General features: G+C 38.8%; 1 long non-coding RNA gene across 1 annotated transcript; it reads left to right on the forward strand.

Annotated features, from left to right (window-relative positions):
* Positions 1-285: 285 nt before the first annotated feature.
* LOC132512684 (uncharacterized) lies at positions 286-1,257 on the forward strand. The gene is made up of 3 exons (XR_009538269.1): positions 286-510; positions 616-717; positions 859-1,257. It is a non-coding gene; the product is annotated as an uncharacterized LOC132512684 (long non-coding RNA).
* The last annotated feature ends 4,150 nt before the right edge of the window (positions 1,258-5,407 follow it).

The following is a 5,407-nucleotide window of genomic DNA, read 5'->3' on the forward strand; positions in this document are numbered from 1 at the left end:
GAACTAATTAGGCAGGTTTCAACGAAAAATTTTGGGAGTTATGAAAATATCTGCTTGCTTCTTTTCTATTCCCCCACTCAGCTTGTTTACCTTCCGCCCACCCTTCCCTTTCTTCCTCCCCCTGTTTATACAAGTGCTTCCTTATCAGTCTGCCATTCCCCATCTCAAAGATGATGAGAGAAATTGATTGGGAAATCTGTTCTGCATTTTGTGTGCATCCTGTCCAAACTATTGTGTTTGAAAATGGTTGTGCTGTTTAATCTAATTTGCCATCCTTAGGAGCGGGGAGATTTACTGAAGTCAGGAGGCAAAAATCACATGCAAATGTATTCAGACTGTGCACAGTCATTGCTGTGACACCGGCCCTTTGGAAAGCGGCTGTGAACACAATTGAAGACATGCTTCCTGGGTCTCCAGAGTGTGCCAGGCTCTAATCATGCTGGACGATGTGGTGAAGACGAGGATGAGGCCGTTGGCCACCGCCCTCCAGGAACTGACCATCTGGCAGAGGTCGCTGGTTGCAGTAACCCTAATAGTGTCTTAGCAGCATCCTTACCTCTACCTGCAGGAAATCTCAGCCTTTCCAAGCCAGTAACCATTGTCTTCTGCTTGCAGGAAACATAGGCTCGGAGAGACACCTCTGCTGTCCGTGGTCACTCAGCACATCGGTGGATCACTGATAGTAGATTCCAGGGCTGAGAGTATTGTTCCTGTTGGGTAAGAAAAGATCCGTTGAGAAACTCTTCACACTCTACAAGCCATCCTCACTCAAGGGCTAGAGGGGCTAGATTGGTCCGTATTGACTGAATATCTGTAATAGGAAACTACTGAGGTCAGATCCCCTGTTTTGATTTTCAGATACACTTGTGTTGAACACAGTTGTCAGAGAACAGGGTGGAAATGAGGAGGCTGCCCTGCCTCGGAGAACCTGAAAAAAGACTTTAATGACCAGAAAACAGTCACAGCCATTGTTCAGCTGCTCAGCATTCTTTCCCCTTTGTTCCCTGTTTAGTAACAACAGCCAAAGTTAACGTCATGCAGGATGAAAGACCTATTGTGGGTTTGGGATCAACCAAGTTTGCACTGATGACTTTTGACTCTAGTTAGTTTGAAACCCGGGTTCGTCCTGCTAACAGCGTCCACAGCTCTTGACTTGAACTGAAGCATCTCCCTTTGAGCTGCAGAGACAGCTGGCTAACCTTGAGGATGCTCTGGGCGCTGTGAGTGGATTACAAGACTCATGTTATTTTTGTGTTAAGACTCTACTAAAGCGTTGTTTCAGGGGAAATGCAAGGGGGAAGAAGATGTTTCTGCAGGTGTGGGGACAGTGATTTTTTTCTAAAATTTCAGCTGCCCGAAATCACTTTGGATCACACCCAAGGCCAGGGTTATTCCTCACCCTCTCTCCTTGCCCCTCAAACCAGCTGTAAACCTCCAGTCTTTCCGTGGGAAGCTTGAAAGTTGGAGCAAAGCCTTCTGGGATCCTAGTCTCTGTTCTGCAGCTTGCTGAGCTGCAAGCATCAATCTAATGGATAGTTTAACATTTGGAAAGAAGATTTTTTTTTTTTTAATTTTGTGTTTTATGGTGGACTGGAAAACATCAATTCTTTTGAAGGAACATCATAGCTTTGGGGGAATAATTCTTAGGGGATGACAAATTCCTCTCTTAACACTACCTTCTCCTGCCCCAAAGCACACACTCTCATGCTTTCTCCTGTCTCACTGACGTCCATTAGTCAGATGGGAAAGACAGACCCCCCCCCCAAATTTTTCAACAGTGCCTGGGAGATTGGCTTCTTTTCACTTTTGTTCTTGTTCTAAAGGCCCACAGAGTAATGAAAAATTTTTAAATGTTTCCACTGTTTGGATGTTGATGGCTTCTCTATTTCCTGGCCTTCATTCACCATCTCCTTTTCTTACACCAAAATTAAGTCTCCGAGATGGAAAATATTCGAGCTGTTGATGGAGAATAAATACTGACTGTTGCAGACACCTTCCAAATTTTTTGCATATTTGACTCATATACAACAAGAGAAAATGAATAAAAGTCTGGTGCCAGGGAAGAATGAAGAGGCACACATGTCTGTCTGCCCAGGGCTGGGGTAGTTTGTGCCTGTTGGCTCAGCACCCAGTTTGGTTTAGTGTTTGCGGGATTCTTCATTTTTAAATGAAATATTATTATCAATAGTTCTGTTGAAATAAGCCTGGGTGGCTTTGGTAGACCTCCCTTTGGTGGTTCCCACTTTGCCATGACCTTATTGGTTAGCGTATGAGGTGCATGTGCAGTGGTTTTATCTGGAAGATGACCAGCAACCACTCAGCTCTCTTTTCCCAGCTCTCCCAGTTGAAAGACACCAACACTTTTTTTTGACGGACTGGTAGATGAAGTCCTCTCGGACAGGAGCTGCTAAGGACAGTAAATCCTCTAATCACAGGTGGTGCCGGGAGAGGTATTTGTCACTCCTGTACCTATGGGACTACTTGGTGCACCAACCACTTTCACTCACACCTGTGCTGTGGCCCAGATGCAGGAAGACTCTAGGCCACCATTGGCTTGTGGGAAAACACCAGAAATTATGGGCTGGGTGTAGGTGAAATATATGTGGGAAATAGAGGCTGAAGCATAGACAGCGAGTCGTCTATACTCCAGCTACACTGATTTTGTCATTAATCTTATGGAGTCATGTAACTATTTATTTAGTTTATTTTGGAGTGATTTTATTTTGCAATTGCGTTTACCATTTGCAAAAACGAGCTGAAAAATTAAGTATAGTTCACCAACACCAATTCTGTTCAACACTGTACTGGAGCTACTAGCCAGTACAATAAGGCAAGAAAACAAAATAAAATGTATAAGGACTGGAAATAAGGAAGAAGAAATTATTCCTAGATGATATGTTTATGCAATAGAAAATTCAGAATAATAATCTTCACAGAAAGTTAAGATAAATACGTTTACCAAGGTTAACAGATGCAAAGTCAATGTAGGAAAATTAATTTCACTTCTATATCCCAGTAACAAACAGGTGGAAAATGAAATCTGAAAAAAAGATACCATTTAAAGTAGCATGAAACAAATCAAGTACTTAGGAATACATCTCACAAAAATGTGTCAAATTGCTATACATCACACTCTACAGTAATAGTGAGATAAACTAAAGGCAATCTAAATAGATGAAGGAATATATTAATTCCTATGTTAGAAAACTTAAGTTTTATCAAGATATCAATTAATGCAATCCTTATAAAGATCACAGTGGTTGTTAAAAAACTGTGTATTTAATAGAAAATGAAGTATGTACTCAATTTCTGTTTCTTAAGAAAGCTGATCACCATCAACGTCAACAACATGTAATGTGCACAAAATATTTGCAGGCCTTTGCTGTCCACCCTGGGAGGCTCAGCAGTGTCAGTGACCAGGCCCTCCTGGCCCCCCAAACCCAGAGAACTCAAATATGGTAAAGAAAGGTCAACATCTACCTGAGAAGTTACTCCAGGAGTTATTTTAAGAAGGCTATATGCAGCTTTAGAAAGCATGTTTTAAACTTACTCTGAAGAGTATTACTTTTTATTTATACAATGAATTTATTTACATCATTTATAGCTTCTAAGTTAATTCCACTCATTAAAATAAAAAAAATTTAAACAGCTTTAGTGAGGTGTAATTGATATACAATAAACTGCACATATTTAATATATACAACTTGATGAGTTTGGACTCATGCATACACCCATGAAACCGTCACCACAACCAAGATAAAAGCCGTATATCATTACTTCCAAAAGTTTCCTTGTGTTTTTTTTTTTGTGTGTGTGTGTGTGTGGTAAGAACACTTAACCTGAGATCTGCCCTCTTAACAAATGTTGGAGTGTGTGATGCAGTATTGCTGACTCTAGGTCTCTAGAATCACTCATCCTGAATCCCAGGTTCTCCTGGTGCATACAAAAAATGAAGCCATAGCTGTTGATGTGTGGGTTCCATTAAGAGAACTCCTCCCACAGCTAAGTGATGCCAGTTTTATAAAATGTCATCAGATACTCCAAGTAGGAAAATCAATTAATCCCCATAGTAGCTTGATTCTTTGTCCAATTCATGACAACAGAGCAAAGCTTTTAGAAGTTCGTTTTCTTAAAGGCAAAATCTAGCCATTGTTGTGAACGCTATTATAAATGTCGTTATAAAGTTCAATATTGAAGACAAAATTATTGTTTTTACAGAGATAATGTAAACAAGGTCTGCGAGAACACAGTTTTGTGGTAAAACCAGTGTTTTTAATTAAGAAAATTATGGAGCAGAAATATACTTGGAATTGGTTGCGGTGCACTAAAAATTCATAATTGTGTCCAGAAAGCTCTTGATAATCTACCAATCACAGTAGAGGCCAGAGGTGTTGCTGTTTATGAGTATTTTCAGATATACACAGAATAACTGAAATACAAAATTGTTTTGATGAAGTTAATGTTGAATTCCTTCCAAAATAGTTTGACATTGGTAGTATGTGCTTTCTTTTTTTCATTATTTGCCACCAATTGGACTTTAGAAATATCTGAACCTTTGTGAATTAAGCTATATGACGATTTGGACATTTTTGGAAATAAGTCCTCTAAACTGTAGCTGCATTTTGTTCAAAAGGTGTTGAAAATCTTTAATGAAAATATGCAATAAACAGAACACCGAAAAACTTTAGTTAAGCTTTGAAACTTTTAGCAAATTGCAATGTTGCGATTTTGAAGACAAAGTTTGCAAACTGGAAACCACTAAAGTTTATCTCCATAAAGCAAGGAAAAATGAATAAATCAAACAATGCGACTGCAAATGGTGAATAAGAGTGAATGCTGGTATTCTATGATTTCACTGTGAAATAGCTCGATTTGAAACAATGCAACTGCAAACGGTGAATAAGAGTGAATGCTGGTATTCTATGATTTCACTGTGAAATGGCTCAATTTATTGAGCTCCTATTTTTAATGGAAAGGTATGTATTCGGTACCAGAATAGAACAAAATTGACGAGACCTACAACTTGGCAGCATTTAAATATAGTCAAAAGTTCAAAAAGATGTGGCAATTTATTTGCTGTTTTTTCTTACTGGAGTATGTGTCAAAGAAAGCTGCTATGAATGGGAGCCAAAAAAGGGTGAAAATATTTGAGTTGAAATATTTATACATTTCAATGTGAGAAAAATTAGAATCAAGACTACCCTTCATTTAGTAGAATTTGTTGTTGGAGATAGTTTTTCTTAAATAAAAATATTGTCATTTACAGAGAAGAGGCAATTGAATGTTATCAACATTTTCACATCATTAATCATAAACTGCAACTTTGAGGTGATAGCAGACAATTTTATGGAAGAATTAAAAAGAAGATCATTTTGAAAAAACAAGGTCAGAAATATATAGTGATGTG

The sequence above is a fragment of the Lagenorhynchus albirostris genome, chromosome 21 (genome assembly GCF_949774975.1).
Source record: "Lagenorhynchus albirostris chromosome 21, mLagAlb1.1, whole genome shotgun sequence".
NCBI classification, from domain to species: domain Eukaryota; kingdom Metazoa; phylum Chordata; class Mammalia; order Artiodactyla; family Delphinidae; genus Lagenorhynchus; species Lagenorhynchus albirostris.